The sequence below is a fragment of the Equus quagga genome, unplaced genomic scaffold (genome assembly GCF_021613505.1).
Source record: "Equus quagga isolate Etosha38 unplaced genomic scaffold, UCLA_HA_Equagga_1.0 252_RagTag, whole genome shotgun sequence".
NCBI lineage: Eukaryota > Metazoa > Chordata > Mammalia > Perissodactyla > Equidae > Equus > Equus quagga.
In genome coordinates, this window is record NW_025799860.1 from 1,087,682 (window position 1) to 1,105,573 (window position 17,892).

The window sequence follows — 17,892 nt, forward strand, 5'->3', positions numbered from 1 at the left end:
TGCCCAAGTCCGTCTAAATCTAGACTGTCTGACATGGTAGCCACTAACCACATGGGGCTGTTGAGCACTTGAAATGCAGCTAGTCCGAATTGAGATATGCTGTAAATGTAAAATGCGCACTGAAATTTGGAAATTTAATGAAGAAAAAGAAGGTGAAAGATTTCATTAATGCTCTTTAAATGCCCATTACATGTTTTCAATAATATTTTGGATATATCGGGTTAAATAGACTACATCATTAAAATGAATTTCACTTGTTTCTTTCTACTTTGGGTTGCTGCTAGAACATTTAAAGTTACATATGTGGCTTGCGTTGTTTTTCTTTTGCAGAGTGCTGGTCTAAATCCTGTCATAATCTGAGAGTGCATGTGTGTGACGGGGCCCCGTTATTGCTCAGTGTCATGTAAAGGCCTTCCCGAGACTTCTTTCTTTCTTTTCCTCCCTTCTTTCCGTCTGCGTGCTCATCTGTCTTTTTCTCGTTCTTTCTCTCCCTCTCCTCACTCCTTTTCCATTCCCTTGCAGCGAGCCTGCTAAATGAATCTCTGGAAATGGGGATGTTAGATCATTTGAACCATGACACAGTTACTCAGAAAAAAAGATGGCTGGTGCTTTCTCCCAGCCCCAAAGTTAGAAAATTAATCACTATTTCTAGCTCCTCCCCTGACTCTTTACGCCTTAGAAGATTCTGGGTTTTTTTGTTTTGTTGTTTGTTGGAGGGTGGTGGCATATCTTTTAAAAGCTCCTGGGGGATTCTAACATCCTTCTCCCAACTCTGCCTTGAAAAATTGCTGCTCTGGAAAAGCGTGTTGGTCCAGTGGTTCCTGAAGGGCATCAGAGTCCTCTGGGGAGTAAAAATGAAGATTCCTGAGCTGGTTTTTGCCAGGAATGAGGATGCATTTACACCAAACAAATCAATAAACACATCTGTCTGACGAGTGTGGTGGTGCAGCCTGGGCTACGTGGTCACCCTCAGTGTGCGCTTCTGCAAAGTGCTGTCTGGCTTGCCCGAGCCGCTCTGGAGGAATGCCAGTGAGCAGGGTGGGTGCAGCTGTCGGTGTAGGTGGTGGTGAAAGGATCGGCCCCAGTGTCGTGTGGAAACAGCTGATCCTCGCTGCCCCCAGCACTCAGCCCCTGATGATGGTTTGTTCTTGCCTCTAGCACTTGAGTGAGAGGATAGTGAAGTGACAAGAGGTGGAGAAGGTACATGGCTGGTACACAGGTGACGAGCGAGGGCTCTATGGTTAGACAGGGTTCACATCCTGGCTTCACCACCTGTCACCAATGTGATTTTGTACGAGTCACTTTAACTCTGTGTCTCAGTTCCTTCATCTTCAAATGATAGTAACTCCTAAAAGGGCTTGTTGAAAGCTACATAGGGAGCATCTGGCTGGTTAGTGAGCTTTCAATAATGCTAGCTGCTGCTCAGCTGTGATCTTCTGTGTTGTTGGATACTGCTGGTGAACTTCAGGCTGTGATCAGCTGGGAGGACCCAGCTGACTTCTTGGTTTTAGCAGGGAACACCTGTGAGCCCCGAGGCAGGTTTGGGTGAGGAAAAAATGAGGACAGCTGGAGGTGGTGGTGGAAGGAGGTACGGAAGCTGGAGGCAGAGAGCTGTTTGGAGTATTTCTGGTTGGTCAGTGAGTTGCAGCTTTTCAGAGAAGTTTAGGCCCGCGTGAAGCACAGCTCACTCCTCTGGGTTCTGACGAGCCTTCTTCAGCCTGCATCAGAGGGAATGCCTGTCCTTGCGTCAGGTGACTGAGTGTGACTGGGGTAAACGCCTACGTGCCTGAGCAAGGCCAGGGCATTGAGGGGACTGCTGGGCCCTGCCCTGGGGCTGGGCTGGGCCTGGGAACAGGGGAAGGAAGTGAAGTCATTTTTCAGCTCTATGGAGTAAGACTATTGCCATAGAAGACACATATTTCTGGTGGGAACCTGGTTACCTGGTAACTCATATAATTTCTGAATGCTGGCCTCTTGCCCTTCCTCTCTCCTCTAGCAGTTGAGGGACCTGAGCCAAGGATTTGCCTCTTGGGCCTCCTGGGCCCCTGGACCCGAGCTGGGAGGAGGCAGAAGCCAGGAACCACGGGGCCCCTAGGAAGAGGAGAGTGGGAGCACTGGGCCTCTCTTTGCTCTGACTTCCCCTCTGAGTTTTCAAAAACTTGTAAATTGATCTGAAAGAGGAGAGTTTATTTTTCTTCCCAGTAAGAGTGTCATCTTGTTGAGGCCTGCCTTTTGCGGGGTTGTAAACTTTCATCCACTCGTTTGGAGATTCATTTCAAATCTGTGGATTTTTCTCTCTTAGCACTTTGGGCTCTTTTTTGTTAGAATGGTTTTAATCATAAGATTTGTTTTAAAAAAGTAGCCAATGGTACTGGTGTATATTCCTTTCAGGAATGGCCTTGCTAGTGTCGTGTATAATTAGGAGTAGCTATGGATGTTTGGAAATTGGCAAAGCGATAAAAATGAGGATGCACCTGTTTGCCTTAAGGAAATGGGTCTCCTTGCAGTTCTCAGTGTAATTTTCTTGCATTCACTGTGTGAGGACTCCACTGATGAATGTGACTGGGGAGGTGGGGGTTGTCAGCTGAAAAGGCTGGGGCCTGGTTTATGGACTTAAAGAATGCGACTGGAAGGAGTTGACAATGACGTGAGCAAGGAGTACGAGGGTGTTTTTTCCTTTCCAGTTGTGTTTTGGCTGAATTAAAACCATATTTAGTAAATGCCGCTCATTGAGTGGCTGACTATGGACTGGCGTGTTCCCTCATTTAATCCTTAGACAAACTCTTTGAAGTTATTAATCCCATTTTATAGATAAAGATGCCGAAGCTGAGTGGTTGAGTAATTTCTCCAAGGTCCCACGGCTAGGTGCTGAACAGAGTTGGGGTTTGAACACAGGTGAGTTTTATCCCCGTAACTGTGTTCTTTCTACTATGCTACGTGTCTCCTTAAGGAGACTTAGTAATAATGGGAGAAGGAGGGGTAAAGGAGCATTTATTGAGTGCCTGCTGGGTGCTGGGCCCTATGCTAAGTGCTTTACCCTTGTCTCTTCAATCCTCAGGGACCTGGGGGGTAGGTACTATTATTATCTCGGGTTCACAGAAGATGTGACTGAGGCTTAGAGGTGTGAAGTGCCTTGCCTGGGAAATGGTGGAGCTGGAATTCGTGAGGCAGCCTGAGTCCAGAGCCTGGGCTTCTCGCTGCAGTATGGAGCCTGCAGGGGCTCATGGTGAGCAAACTTTGTATTGACAGGGTCTTAGTGGTCTGAAAATCCACTGTCAGAATAATGGACTTACTAGCATGGATAGAAACTTTTTTCAGTGGGTTATTCAGATATTTGAGGAGTATTGGTTTTGTGTAAGATTCTGGGTCTAAAATGCTCCTCAGAGATATCAAGAAGTGTGACATGCCCTGCCCTTTGAGGAGTTGACAGTCTGGTTTTGTATGTTACCACACACAGGAGGGAGTTAGCACTTCAGATCTGGGACATTTTCCCCGCATGGATGTTGTTTGTGTTAGGGAAGGGTAAGTTGGATGTATTGGGTGCAGGGAAAACCTGAAGATGATAGGGAGAAAAGGTAGACTGGTTGGCTTCTGCGAAGCAGTCCCTCCTGACTTAGGAGGACTTCAGAGGCCAGGGTTTGATCTTAGAGATGATGGTGCCTAAACCATCTTATTGAAGCAGAAAGGCCTGACCCTGGCCCAAGGGATGTTTCCCAAGGTTCATCTGGTAGGTGGTCAGGAATGGATTGGGATGGACGAGGATGAGGCTGGAGAAAGGTCCACCAGATTGCGAAGCTATTGTTGTGAGCTACTGGGCAGAAAATGGTTAATGCTGGAACTCTGATTAGGGTTAGTAATTCAGTTGGCTGTGGTCCTTAAGCAAAGGTGAGTAATGCTGGAAGAGAGGTAGAAATTGGCCTTACTGATGTGACTGAGTTGGGAGCTAGGAGAGAGGAATGTTTATCCAGGATTAAGTGACTTTCATAGGCTCTAAGAGAAGAATGTGTTTGTTTGTCATCACCCCACCCCTGACACAAGGATCAATTGATTAGAATTCTTATTAGAAAACTCCGTCTTGGGGCTTGCCCTGTGGCTGAGTGGTTAAGTTCGTGAGCTCTGCTTCGGCAGACCAGGGTTTTGCCAGTTCCAATCCTGGGCGCAGACCTGGCACTGCTCATCAGGCCATGCTGAGATGCCATCCCACATGCCACAACTAGAAGGACCCACAACTAAAAATATACAACTATGTACTGGGGGGATTTGGAGAGAAAAAGCAGGGGGGGAAAAAAAGAAGATTGGGAGCAGTTGTTAGCTCAGGTGCCAATCTTTAAAAAAAAAAAAAATGAATCAAACAATATTTGTCTTTAAAAATAAGTAAAACTCTCTGCCTTGATTTCTTGTCCTAGCTCTACAAAGTTCCCATTCCGTACTTTATCATCATGGTGCAAGAGGCCCAGGTCTGACGTGTATACCAGTTTGAGTGTGGGACTGTGAAGGGGTTACCAAAATTGCCTAAAGGAGTTGGCAGTAGAGGTGGCATTCTGATTTGGGTCCACCACTTTGTAGACCAATGTCTGCAGCTATGAAGGCTGCCTTATCTTGGACGCAGAGTTCAATCCTAGGGACCTAATGCACAGACAGCAGGGAGGGAGGATGATGAAAGCAATGAAGAACCCAGGGAGTGAAGAAATGCTCCATGCAGTTGTAACAGTCGAAGGTCAAATCAGTGACCTTTCCAATTTATCACTGTGTGCCCCACTCAGGGCTGTTCTAATCCAACAGTAACCTACACTGCATTTTAGAATCCTTCCCCAAATTGGAGCTATATCCCAGTTTCTCAAGTTTTTAATTCCTGGAAGTCTTTTAAGTAACTCCTTCGAGGTCAGGTGTAACCAGGCTCTTTTCTAGCCTGCTATCACACTGTCATTGTCACCAGAAGCTTGCCTCATTGCCAATTATCCAACTTTTAGTGAAGTAATTGAGTGAGAGTGATTGGTAGGAAATAGTGATTTGAGAGGTGGTTTCCTTGCATTGATTTCTTTAATAGTTAGAAACAACAGACCAAATTTGGGAACCCTAGCTTGCCAAGGAGGAATAGCAGAGATTAACTTCTCACTCGGAGAGCACTTTGAGGATGTGCCTCAGGGATGTCCCTGCGTGGGTGGTCACACAGGTGTCTGTGTGGCTGCTCCTGGGTGTTTCTGGACCTACAGTTGCATAGGGTGGATTTTCTGAATGGAAGGGCTTATGACGATTGTTTCTTAGTGCCTCTCATTTCTGACTTTTCTCTTCTTGGAGGTCGGCCCACGTGCTTTATTTATAAGTTTATCAAATGACCTAACTTGTCAAGGAATGTTATTCCTTAAAAGATGAGCTCCAAAGACACGTAGGTATGGCCACAGTTAGTCCGATGAAGCCCTGAATTAGTTCTGTGGTGACTACACTTGGTCACCCTGCACAGTGTTGGAAGGATATTAGATGAAAAGATGCTGTCCCAAAATATCTCGACACCAGTGCGGTCCAGTAGAACATTTTGCCATGAGGGAGAAGTTCTGCATCTGTGCTGTCCAACATGATAGCCACTAGCCGCAGGTAGCTATTGAGTGCTTGAAATGTGGCTAGTGTGACCGAGGAACTGAATGTTTTGTTTTTTTTAAGTTGTATGATTGACATGCAACATTATATTAGTTTCTGGTATACATGATTCAATATCTGTATATATTGCAAAATGATCACAATGTCTAGTTAACATCTGTCACCATACATAGTTACAGAATTTTTTTCCTTGTGATGAGAATTTATAAGATCTACTCTCAGCAACTTTCAAATCTGCAGCACAGTATTAACTATAGTCACCATGCTGTCTACGACATCCCCATGACTTATTTATTTCATAACTGAAAGTTTGTACCTTTTGACTACCTTCACAGGAACTGAATTTTTTATTCTGATTAATTTAAATTTTAAAGAGCCGCATGTAGTAAGTGGCTACCATATTGGACAGCGTTGCTCTAGACGATGGCCAGAGATGACCAATTCCTGCATTTAGCACTTGGATATAGTCTTAGTTGGGCAGGCTTGTTTGTGAGGGGAGATTTACGACACAGTGGACGTTAGAAAATCTAATAAGATAGCATAGAATTGTGAAATTATATTTAAAAGTTGGAATTCAAAGAAGACTTGGGCCAGTTGGAGCTGGAGTAGGCGGGGAAGTTTCTTAGAAGAAGATGCCATGCCCGTAGCTTTCAGGTCTTCTGGAATAATGTTGAGGCATCCGTAAATGTCCTATTTACTCATGCTTCTAGGGAAGCAGTATGGTGTTGTAGACTCCAGGCTTTGGAGCCTGACAGATCTCTGTGAAGATGGGGGTCACCTATGAAAGATATTTACCTTTCTGAGCCTCAGTTTCTTCATCTGCACACTGTGTATAGTAGTACTTCAAAGAGCTATTGTTACGTTAAAAAACTAATACAAAGCTCCTAGTGTCTGGCACATAGCAGGTTCTCAATGTAGACGTTATTATTGGAAGAACTATTAGCATATATACACAAAGGTCCCTGTCTCTAAAATTGCATCATGAGACTGAGTTCACGCTCCTTTTTCATGCTCCTCATCTTCCGATGAGGGAGGCCTGTCTGTTCACGCCTGTTAAGCTCGAAGTCCTGGGATTGTTGCAGAGATGGAGAGAGGACAAGGTGGTGAAGAGGCTAAGTAATGCAGAGAGAGACCCTTGGAAGACTGAGAATTGTAGTGTGATAAATAAATCCATCTCTTCATCCATGGTAACGACACAAGTTTATTGGTGTGTATAGTGATCGTCAGGATTCCGGCTTTCGTTCTCCTCCCCTTCCAGAAGAGTACCAACTGGAGTTTACAGCTGACACTCTCTGGGTTCTGGGCATTTGTTTGCATGGCACCTTGGACGCTTCCTAGAGACAAATACATTATCATTTCCTTATCTGCATTCTCTGTTTACTTGAACACTTGAGGTTGATTTAGTATCTTACAAGAACTGAACACTGTCTTCCAGACATCATTAGTCTCGCCTTTCTTATCCAGTGTAAGTGTGAAATTAATCAAAAAGGAAAGGGAAATTAATAATATGTTGGTATTCATGATTCATCAGGAGACCTCACAGCGGGTATGAGATTAACTTCTCCAAATGAATACACACCTCAGCAAATTAAAGGTATAGAAAAGGGTTATTTATTATTTAGGAAATGCCCCTTAATGCTTCCTGCTTTCATACTTAGTTAGATGCTGGGTGGTGTCTGGTGATGAAACCATTCAGTATTGTGAGGTCACCTTTGGACCCATAGAAAGCATTAAATCAACTTTTTTCATATTTCACTGAGATAAATGAGATAAGGCCAGATGGTTAATGCATACTTGTTTCCTGTCAATTGGAAAAGCTTTGCCCAAACACTTGCAGTTTTGATCTCTATTTACAATAAACTAAATTTGATCTTGGGTTCTGTGTTTCCTTGTTATGACATGTGGTGTGATCAGTTTCAAAGGATACGTTGTTATGAACACATTATGGAAAAGAATGGAGGGTTATAATTATAACTCTCTTAGAGCTTTTGCCGAGGTTGATAAAGGACAAGCTTTTGTTACTGAATTGTTCCTGTAATTACATCAGAAATAACAGGCAGCAGTCACCTTCCACTAGGGGTGGGAGAGAAGGATTCTCACTATTTAAGTGATCGCATAAGGTGCTGAGTGAATCATCGTCAGCCTCATCATGAGGACTCAAAAATAGAACAGTTGACATCATCCTGTAGCAGGTTTTTAAGGAACAGAAAAATGTTAGATGGTTTTTTAAGGAAAAGAGCTGTCTGAAGTGATGTCCCAGCCCACATGTTAATAGTCTGTTGGCAGTGGTTCTCAAACTTGAGTGTGCATTCGAATCTCCTGGAGAGCTTGTTCAGACTGCTGGGCCCACCCGAGAGTTTCTGATTCAGTAGGTGTGTGGTGAGGTCTGAGATTCTGCCTTCCCAACTTCCCAGAGGATGTTGATTTTGCTGGTTCAGGGCCTGCACGTTGAGAACCATTAGACTAAGGGGCAGAAAGAGGTGTAACTTGGGAAGGGTTCCAGAAACAGAATTTTAAGATTAATTTCCTAGTGTCTGTTAAAATAATTTTGATGAAAATACCAAGTTTAGTTTGAGATGGTGTGCAAGTTTTGTAAAGGGGATCTGTTCTTTGTGACCTTATAAAAGAATATTAAAAACAGTTGCAAACCTAGTTAAGCGGTCTCCTGGCCTGCTGTCGACATGTCTTGGTAAAATCTTGGATAAAGTTTGTTGGCTGTGAATATTATCTCTATAAGCAAGTTAGTGATGAATTCAGAAGTCATAGGGTTTGGATATTTTTTCTCATTTGTAAATCAAACACGGTTTACCTGGGGACCATCTGTAGGAGAAGAGTCACTTTAACTGAGAGTATTCTAGGCACTAAATTATTGCCATTGTCACACCTGCCTGGCAAAATAGCTGTCAGCAAAATGAAAATGTCACTTAATTGGACACCACTCGCGGCAGTGGTTCCAGGTTTTTGACTGGTTCCAGAACTGCCCTTTTATTATTCTATTAGTTTTTTCTTCTGTTATAGCAATAGCGACCACAGGAATAATAATCACCAGTGTTTGTACAGGGCTCGCTGCCTCTCTGATGTGATGGCTGTGTTGCGTTCGTTCATGAATCCCCACCATCATCTCTGACCGAGGTGCTATGAGTACCTCTTGTCTCAGATGCCAGAGAATGGAGGCCGGGACAGCTAGTTGGTTGCCCTCACATAGTTTGTAAGAGCTGGACCTCTGTCTCTGAGTCCAGGTAGTGTGAGCAATGTGGGGCACATTTAAGTTTGATTATATTTTGGGACGCTTTCAATGGAGGCTTGATGAGAGGCCTCACTGAAACGTGAAGATGCTAGAAAGTTTGTTGAATTGTGATGAAACCAAACGTATTTACGTTTAAGATTTTGTAAGTTCTGGGTGTCAAGGACCACTCTAGATCTTTGTAACTCAGCAAAATTTCACTGTGTGGTAAATTTAGCTGATCTGCCCAGCATAAGATGAAAGCCATCCTAAGCCAGTATTGTAATTATGGGGCCTCTTTCTATGTGACTGTGATGTTCCATAAGGAAGATTGAGTGACTTAAAGCTTATAAAGATGGTCATGATTTGTTTCTAGCGTGTACTACTAGGTGGTTTTATCATTTGAAATCTGTTCTCTAGGTATGAGGATATTTTAGGCAGAACCATAGGCTCTTCAACTATTTTCTCATGTGAACTAATTTAGAGGACACCTTTGATGTTCTCAGTGAGCCATCTTTACTTATTAGGCTGAAGAGAAGAAGCTGAGAGGGAAAGCCTGCTTTGAGTTATGTCCCTGGTTATTTTTGGCAGCAAGATTCTGAGATTCTCTATTTGGAGAAGCATTGTCCTTAGGGAAAAAGAGGATGAAAAGCTTGAGTATAAAATTGAAAAGAGATCAACCTGACAGATTCCAGTGCTGAAGAGCATTGAGGGGGTGGGGGAGGTGTGAGACCTACAAGTCTGGAATCGGCCACCTTTGTTCTGTGTCATCAGATCCAGAGTGGATATGCAGAGGTGTCCTTCAACATGCTTGGTTTGTCGTAGCTCATTTTTAGAGATGCTTTGAATTGGGGGGAGTGGGAAGGCAAGAAACTCAAATACAGATTTCTAATAGAATACCACCCTGGAGGGCAGACCTTACCAAGTAGGTTGTTTGTTTGTGGGCCATTTACAGTATCTTTTACCCAAAATTTAAAATGAAAGGGGTACATGTTGGTTGAAAATGGGATTCCAGTTTTTCCTACCTACTCTTTCATTGTCTGTCCTCTGTGATTGCTGCCTTAATCTTCTTTCCAGATTGCATTGCATTCCCATGATCTCTATTTACAAATGCTTTCACAGTTTAGGTATAATTAACAAAGGGAGGAAAGTCAAAGCATAAGCCCAAGAAGAGACTGAGGGAGCCTATTAATCCTCAGAAAAGATACTTCTGGGTGAAATCTTGATGGAATCTTTGGAGTGGTGCTGTTTTGAACATTAGGAAGGAGAAAGGACTTCCTTCGTTTTCTTTATCCATGGACACAGCTAGAAGTGGCTATAAATTTTCATTAACGTTGTGTACTTGGCTCTGCAGGAAACATTTAAGATAAGTTGAGCATTAGAGCTTTGTCGAGGGTAGATGTGAATGACCTTAGGTTTCTTAGTGACCATGAATTTTGCTACCATATAGAGCCAGGGGTAATGCAGTAGTTTTCATATGACTCAGGGAGCAGCTTATCTGATTCTTAAGGTAAAATCAAGATTGAGTTCTTAATTAGTGTGATTATTGTTAAAGAAAAAAGTCCAAATTTGAAAGCATTGGGAGAGGTAAAGGGTGAAAAGTTTTTTTTTCTTTTGGCACATCATGAACATTTTCTTGAATCTTACAGTCTTGCTGCTGGTATGATTCATAAATTACCTACTACCCGTGCGCTTGATCCCAATACTCACAAGGAAAATTGCCATATAATGTACCAAATGAGATGTGTATGAAAACATACCGAAAAGAGTAAAAGCATTGAAAGTAAGTTGATATTAGGTCTGAGGCATGTGGGTACTCATTTTATTAGCCTATTCCATACACATGAATGAGGTTTTGATGTTGACCAAGATGCTTAGGATTGTTTTCTCACAATATATCTTAATTACTGGACTTACCGGAGTTAGCAGCTTTTTCTGTATCACGATAATCCAGTTTCAAAAACCATTCCTTCACCTCAGAGCTATCTCAAACAGAGGCTGGTATAAAAGGAGGGCCACGTGGTCGCTGGCATTGATTCAGTTGCCTCCAACCTTCCATCCTTTGGTAAACGTTTACTGCCGCCAGACTGTCTCCTGGAGATGGTGGATTTGGAATGAGTGCTCTCCCAGGCTGCCCCAGTGCACAGCTCCCTGGTATTGCTCAGAGATTGTTGACACAGACAAAAATGTTCATGCTATGAAGGGTAGTTATAGGCTGCAGACCATAAAAAGAGGGAATTGGCTTGTTTGGATTAAAAATAACAGAACCCTCTCCGACATTTTCCAGCAGAAAATGGTACATGCTCTTCCATGAGGTCCTTAAGTATAAGGTAGACCAGTTGGTTAGTCTTAGAAGATGCAGACTCTTGGGTTGTCAGCTGGAAGATGGGTCTGTGCAGCATGGTCTTTATTTTCTTCCTCCCTCTTTCTCTCCCTCCCTCCCTCCCTGTTGAACTCTTTCAGTTTTATAATTCTCTGCTGATAAATTCTGTGAATATCAGAAACACACTGTATGTATCTGTTAGAGGACGTATTTTCCTCCCTTTTCTTATAAAGAAGCTTTATAGAGGAACATTGTTAGCTATATCAGAAGCACATAGTAGATATATTTCTAGAATAGCTTTTTACTCCTTTTTTTGGTTTTATTCTTCAAGGTTAAGCGGCTACAAGAAATCTGTTATATTTGAATGAACTGGCTTGTAATTCAGTTGGCTTTATCTCATGTAGCAAACTCCTTAGTTTTTTGTAATAGAGCTATCTATTTTAAAGTTGTGTGTATGCATATACTTGGGACTGTGTGTATATATTAATGTAATTTAGTCCGGAAAGCATTAGGTTTGGTAAAAGCTTTGGTTTAATGCCTCCTGAGACTTGGAACAAAGAGCTGTTTTGTACAGATGCTCCATCTTTGGCAAATGTAGCCTTACTCCTGCTGAACTAACAACGGACAGATTTGGATCCTAACAAGTGAGATAATAGAATTTTTTAGATACATGCCTCTGGGTGTTGAAGTGATCAGGCCTCCCACCTAGCTACTTTTAAATAGCCATCTCAAAAGGCAGTTGGGTTCCAAAATGGGAGAAGCAGAGTTCATAGAAGCTCTGTGTCAGCCTGTTTGCAATGGATCAAGTCCTTAAAGAGGAGAAACTTAAAAATATCTTTGTCCTTGTGATTTCAGGAGTGATTACTGTTCTAAAGTGGACATTGGAGGAGGATGCATTAGGCCGTGTAAGTATTGTAGTAAGCAGATATTCATGTGGCTAAGCCCAGACCCAGGGTATTTGTCCTTGGGAGGGAAAGGACCAAGTAGTTGAGTCATGTTAGCATTTAGAACCATAAAAATACAGATACTGTAGTCCCAAAGGGTCAAGGGATGGCTCTACCTGTGCCACCCCAATCCTGAGGGGACATCTCTGTCTATCTGGTTAAGGCCTGGTGGAACTGAATTTTTTTTGGATAATTGCACAAGGATATTTCCACTCTCGAATCAGTAAAGTGACTGGAGCAGAAGGCCATTTATTACTTTATTCAGTCATTATCACACAGAAATTTATTGATCTTGATTGTGGTTGATTACTCTTACATAGAAGGGCTGGTCCCTTCAGTGCAGCCCAACCCAGACCTGACAAAGAAGATCATGATGTAAATATAAGTAAAGCCAATGAACCGGAGATTGTGACTCATAAAGACTTCGTAATCTCTGAATTCTGTCTATATTAAGGAACTGTTGCTCAAGGAGTACGTTTTCCTATATCTCCAGTTATGAATATATTTTATAGAGGAAGAAATTTGCTAAGTACTTCCTTATTTTAACTGAATAGCCTGTAGCGCTTAAAACTACAATCCAGGTTACCCTTGAGAGTTACCTTGGTAAATCAGACGTCCATCTTGGGAGTAGAATATTTGGATTTCACAGTCTGATAGGATTTGGATGTCAAGGTTATGGGGCCAACAGAATGAAACATTAAACATTCCTAATTCTCATTTCTTTTATGTATGTGGGTCTTTGAATAAACTTTGTCTCTAACAACATCACAGGAGGGGAAAAAACCACTCAGCAACTCACAAGCAGACGAGCATTTGATGTGAATAAAAGCCTTAATGTTAGAGCTAGAAAATCATGTGACCATGTGACTTTTATCACAGGCTTCTCACTAGCTGTCACCTTGAGAGTTTGTCCTGCTGGGAGAAACCAGAGAAATGAGAAATGTCTCCTTCAGAACCACAAAGGCATTTTGAATCTCTAAACATGTGGGATTTTGTTTAAGGTGCAATAAGCATATTTAATCTGTCCCTCCCCACTGCTCCCCATGCACTCACCCCACACATGACTTAATTGGAGTGGGACTCCATTTCAGGGACTGGACAATTGAGCAACCTATCTTCAAAGGTCTGTTCTGAAATTAGTTTCGTGTTGACAGATAGGGAGGTTTGTCACTGCTCTCCAAGAGATGCCAGGCATGGCAGCTGAGGGTAGCAAGCTGGCATCCTCGAGACTCAGAGATGGGTCTGCGGTCCCTGATACCCAGTTGCTGTGGCTTATGCTATGGGAAGGATGAGCATCCTTCTGTCTTTCCTGTGATTTTTTTTGTTTTTTTTTTATGGCAGTGTCTGCACTGTGTGGGGTTGACAGCCTTCATGGAGCAGGCAGACGAGTTGACGTCATGTGGTGCTCCTGGGCTGTGTCTATCTGCCACCCAATATGTTGTCACCTTCCCCCTTCATGCCGTACCTAGCTGCCTTTGGAGCAGCCTCTTGGCTCCTTTGGGAATAACTACTGAAAGAGCAGCTGTCTGTCAGCCTCCTCCAGAGCCGTCGAATTGGGCTGCTGTCAACCTGTTGTTGGAGGAGTTCCCAACGCAGCAGACTTGGCTGTCACTGACATTTATAACTTGAAAGCCGTATCACAGATGAGTTTGCGTTTCTTATAATCCTTTAAATAGCCTTCCGAATATAAAGCACACGGCCTCTACACACTTTGGCAACTCCCAGGAGTGTGGAAATAATTGAGTCTTCCTGAAGGTGGAGAAGTAGCTCCCCGTTCTCCCCCAACTGTATTATAAAATCCTCTCTCTTCTGATTTAGATAGGAAGAAGTTGTCCTGGCTTTATGCTTAAGTTTGTGTGCAACCATATGAGTCAATTTGGATCAAGAAGATTATTGGCTTCTAAGAACAAATGACTCACTCTAACTCTTGACTACCATGGAGCCTGTGATAAGAGAGGGTATTACTGGGAAGTTGATTTCTCTCAAATGGGTTGGTAGATCCCATACCTGGTTTTTTATGCTCTAATTTCTCAAAGAACCAGCTTCTAAGCTTCATTTCTTGAGATATGACTGGAAGAGAAAGATGCAGTGTTGGTGATAAAAATAAAACCCCCCCACAACTAGAAGGACCTGCAACTAGGATATACAACGGTGTGCAGGGGGGGTTTGGGGAGATGAAGCAGGGGGAAAAAAAAAAGATTGGCAACAGTTGTTAGCCCAGGTGCCAATCTTTAAAAAAAAATAATAATAATAAAAACCCAAGCCACACTAGTAGATCATATGAACACTTACAGCCAAAGAAAGTGGACAAAATGAGGGAGGGAACTGGAATGCGTTTTACTTACCGTGGGTCTGTCTAGAGTGAATTCCTTGATGGCTAGGATTGGCCTTATTGTTCTTCTTACCACCCGTGACTAGCACAGAACCTGACACATGGCAGTGTGATGACCTGAATGAATTAATGTAAAGAAGAAGTTGTTTTAAGTAGAAGGTGTTTTGTTTCATTTTATTTTTATCGCAGTAGTGCAGACATTGAAATATATTAATCAACAAATCCAGATTATGGGATTTAAAGTTAATGATGTTTTCCTGTTATCGTCAAAGATGAGTAATCTTGGAAAAGGCGTATCATAGAACAAGAAATGAGGACTTAGATGGCAGGCCTTAGATGCGATTAAAATGAAACACCTTCACAGCCTGTGCTCACATTTCTTTTTCTGGTTCCCAGGACGTTAGTCACGTCTTATGAAATGTCAGTGCCTGACCTTGGCTGTGTGCTGTGCAGCTAAGTCTGGTGCATAGCTTGCCTGGAGTGGGGCTGGGGTAGGCTCTTGAGCCAGCTGGGTGCTGGCCATAGACTTTTGGAAGATTGTCAACTGAGGAATGTTTGTCACCTTCCTGACCCTTTGCCTGTGGTGCAGGTTGGTGCCCAAGAAGTGCCTTAGAGGCCGTAAGACCGCTCTCTTGATAGCCACTGCCCGTTTTGTTGATAGAGGCGCATGGTGGGTTGAACCCTGCTTCCCTGCTGGCCTAGGGGAAAGGTGAGTGGGGCTGCAGGGCAGAGGTCAAGGTGGTGGGCAGCCACTTGTCGCATCATCAGGCCAAATGTGGAGCAGCAGAACAGTTTTCTTCACGAGGAGGCACACCTGGTTTTGACTGGATTGAATCAGAATTCCTGGTTCGTGGCAAAAGGTTTCCAAACAGCACCATGCATCTGTTCTCTGGCTTTACTTAAAAAAAATTTTTTAAATTTTAAAATATTTCAAATACCCAGACAAGTGCCAACTTACTAGAACACTCACTCATGTACTTCTCCCTAGATTCTCTGCGTTTTTGGCCTTGCTGATGACGCATTGTATTAACTCTGAAAGGTGCTTATGTTCAAATTACTGTCCTTTTGTCCCTGGAAATACTGAAAAAGGCGGTCTGCCTGGACCCCAGACCTACCCTGAGCCCCAGCATACCTGCACTCTGGGGAAGGTTGGTGCTACCTGGGTCCTCTGTTACCTGTGGTTTCCTCTGTTGGTTCTGTTGTTATATCATTGCCGTCATTGCCATTCATTCAGTTTCAAGGAGGCATGTATGTGTTGAAATTCTTTTCTCCAGCGAGTTCAGGACTCTGTTGTAATGGGCGATTCAGTCGGTCCTGCTTGGCAGAGCTAATGCTATCTCCACATCCCACTCCCTTCCCATAATACTTCATCACACTTGATGTCACCCACTGACGACTCACTTTGTAAATAACCTCCCGTTTCTCCCCAAGCTGGTGTGGGATTTCTCCCTGTCTGTCGACCTCCCTGGAGAAGTGAGGTGAGGCCATTTTACTTTGCCTTTCAGGTTTAGAATAATGGATAGACAGCATCTATCGGGCAGACTGAGGCCTCAGGTTAATTAATGTGGGTAAGGCCCATTGACAGGTTTCCAGTCATTTCCTCTTTTACCGTGGCCATTTTCTGGGACCAGAGTCCTGTGTTTTGGCTGTGTTGATGGATGGCTGGTCATTCAGTTAACTCTTTGTTTTGGTCTGAGCCTCAAAGTGTCTTACGGGAATCGGCACTCACAGCTTGTAAGTTAGAGGGCCCTCAGAGATTCTACCGCCACCCATTTACTGAGAGACGCCGCCTTGAAAGGAAGGGTAAAGCGGGTTCTGAGCCAGGAGGACTGAGGAGAGCCTGGGTGAGGCAGGAAGGACTGGGGAAGGGGGTATGGTAGCCTTGGGAATTTGGCTAAAGAGTTAGGGGACTCTGGGTGCCTGGAGAAACAGAACAGTTTTTAAAAACTCTAAACCATCATGGACTGGTACAATAAAAATAAATTAGTAGGAAAATGAAATTAAAAAACAAGGAAGTCCAAAATACAAGCCTTCAATTTTATTATTGAATTTGAAGACACAAAATTCCTCTGTCAAATTGCTATAAACGTTTCCAGAACACTTACCTTCAATTTTGGTATTTACCTCTTCACAGAGTAGAAACACTCTGTGGACTAGTCCCACTCTGTAGACCACCCCCCGCCACTTTGAGTTGCATTGACCTAGGAGATGTGGGCCTCAGCTCTCTTTCTGCCTTCGCATGCTGGGAGGCCCACCCGACCTCTCGGAATCCTGGTTTTTATGCTACCAAGTGGAGGTTGTGTTGGTCTGCATGGCATTGTTCTCCCCGTGACAGGAAACGAGGGAGCAGGAACCAGTGCTGATTCCTGAGTCCCTTGTCCAAATGGGTCTCCTTTTAGAGATCTTTCTGGAAGGGACATTCTGGGGATTATTTCATATACCTTGCCCAAATGTCTGACCAGCTCATTTGAAAGGCACGTGTCCTCATTAGTGACCTTCTGTAACAAATGGACCTCTGTGTGCATGCATGGGTATGTGTATGTGTCCATATGTGTAGTCATTTTGCACCCAGTGTAAGTGTTTTTCTAGTTCATAGTTTTAGACTGGTGGTGAGGGTTGGGGTGGTGGGGAAATGACCCCTTTTAAGAATTCATTTAGCAACCAAGACTAAATATGGCCCTGACTTTTTGAACACAGGACCTCCAGAATCACCCTGCAGTAATGTTCATTGGAGCTCTCTGGAGGGGAGGAAATGGATGGAGGAGTCACCATGGCAGGATTTTTTGGCAGGGCCTGGTGGTGGTTAGTGTCACCTTACATTCATACTCCATTGCCTAGAACTTGGTCACATGGCCACACCTACCTGAGAAACGCAATCTTGCTGTGTGTCTGGGGAGAAGAAGAGAATGTGGATTCAGTGAGTCTCGAGCATTCCCCACGGCCCCCCCTTCCTCCTGCTTCTCTGATGACTTATCAGAATCTGGTATGCTGTTGCATTCTTCTCTCCAGAAGAACTGGTTGATGCCTCTTTTGTGCCTGCACGTGATTATGGTCAGGCAGTACATTTTTGTGCACTGGGGTAAGAAACAATGGAAAGAAGAGAGAATGGAATTTGCCTCAGAATTAACGAACAGCGATTGTGCAGGCTGCTGTGAGCAGCCAGGAATGGCCGATACTGACTGAGAGAGTCAATTGGCCATGTGCCACAGGCCGCATTTGGATTTTTTTTTTAAATCAAGGTATTTATGAGTTGAGAGCAATGCCTAGTCTTTAAAAAGTGAATAGCAATTGAGCAGAGGGAAACGGTTGGTGCAGGGGGAGCCAGTAGGCTCCCTATTGAAAGGTGGCAGAGGTAATGTAATGTGATAAAAAGCTGAAATAGCTCTAATATTTTTATAAGTACACTTTTTTCCTGCAGCAATGAATCAACAAAATAAAAACCCCCCAACATATCTTTATTTGCTCTCAATCTAGA

General features: G+C 43.4%; 1 protein-coding gene across 4 annotated transcripts in view; it reads left to right on the forward strand.

Moving 5' to 3' along the window:
* LOC124233828 (alpha-1,6-mannosylglycoprotein 6-beta-N-acetylglucosaminyltransferase A) overlaps nt 1-17,892 on the forward strand; it is a 323,186-nt gene that overhangs the window by 33,594 nt on the left and 271,700 nt on the right. The window contains exon 2 of one of the 4 annotated variants that reach the window (XM_046651070.1): nt 11,997-12,046. The exons of the other annotated variants lie outside the window; for them this stretch is intronic. The gene's annotated coding sequence lies outside the window, so the exon portion shown is untranslated. The remainder of the gene's footprint in view (nt 1-11,996; nt 12,047-17,892) is intronic. 4 annotated transcript variants of the gene reach the window in all.